The sequence below is a fragment of the Mesitornis unicolor genome, unplaced genomic scaffold, assembly GCF_000695765.1.
Source record: "Mesitornis unicolor isolate BGI_N332 unplaced genomic scaffold, ASM69576v1 scaffold37251, whole genome shotgun sequence".
Taxonomy (NCBI): Eukaryota; Metazoa; Chordata; class Aves; order Mesitornithiformes; family Mesitornithidae; genus Mesitornis; species Mesitornis unicolor.
The window spans coordinates 1,766-2,554 of NW_010162396.1; the positions used below are offsets into that span (position 1 = coordinate 1,766).

Here is a 789-nt window from a genome sequence, read left to right on the forward strand (position 1 = left end):
TTCTGGCTATAGGTGGCCTCGTCCCCTCACCACCCGCCCAAAAGTCAGGGCCAGGCAAGGGAAAGGGAGTCTCGGGGCTGAGCATCCATGGGCGCAGGGTGCAGCAGCCCACGGGGTCAGCTCCATCCGCCTCCTGTGGGGTTCTGTCCATCCTCCCCATGGTGTGAACTCCATCATCCATAGGGTGAGCTCCATCCTCCCCATGGCCTTATGTCCATATACCCTTCCCATAGGGTAACCTCCAATCTCTTCCCCATAGGATTATCTTTCTCCCCCTGGGATTATCTCCATCCTCTCCATGAAGATATCTCCATCCTTCCCATGAGGATATCTCTATCCTCCCTGTGGGATCATCTCAATCCTCCTCGTGGGATTATGTCTCTTCTCCTCATGGCTTTAGCTTCATTCTCCTCTTGGAATTATCTCCAACCTCCTTCCCATGGGCCCAGCTTCATCCTTCCCATAGGGTTTGCTCCACCTTCCTCATGGGATTATCTCCATCCTCCTCCTCATAACTTCAGCTCCATCCTCCCTATGAGAATCCCTCTGTCCTCCTCCTCCTAGTGGAGTTATCTCCAACCTCCGCCCCATGGATTTAGCTCCATCCTCCCCATGGGGTCATCTCCATATTCTTCCCTATGAGTTTAGCTCCATCATCTCCATGGGGTTACCTCCATCCTCCCCTCCATGGAGTTATGTCCACTCCCCTTGCAGAAGCCCCCGTCCCCCGTCCCCACGCACAGGACTTACCTCAGGGACTGGGACTGTCCCCGCCGTCCCGATGGCTCC

At 55.4% G+C, this 789-nt stretch overlaps 1 protein-coding gene across 1 annotated transcript in view; it reads right to left on the reverse strand.

The window, feature by feature from the left end:
• LOC104547788 (uncharacterized protein C1orf106 homolog) overlaps nucleotides 1–789 on the reverse strand; it is a gene marked incomplete at both ends in the record, with an annotated part of 2,444 nt that overhangs the window by 1,313 nt on the left and 342 nt on the right. The gene's annotated exons all lie outside the window — the stretch shown is intronic.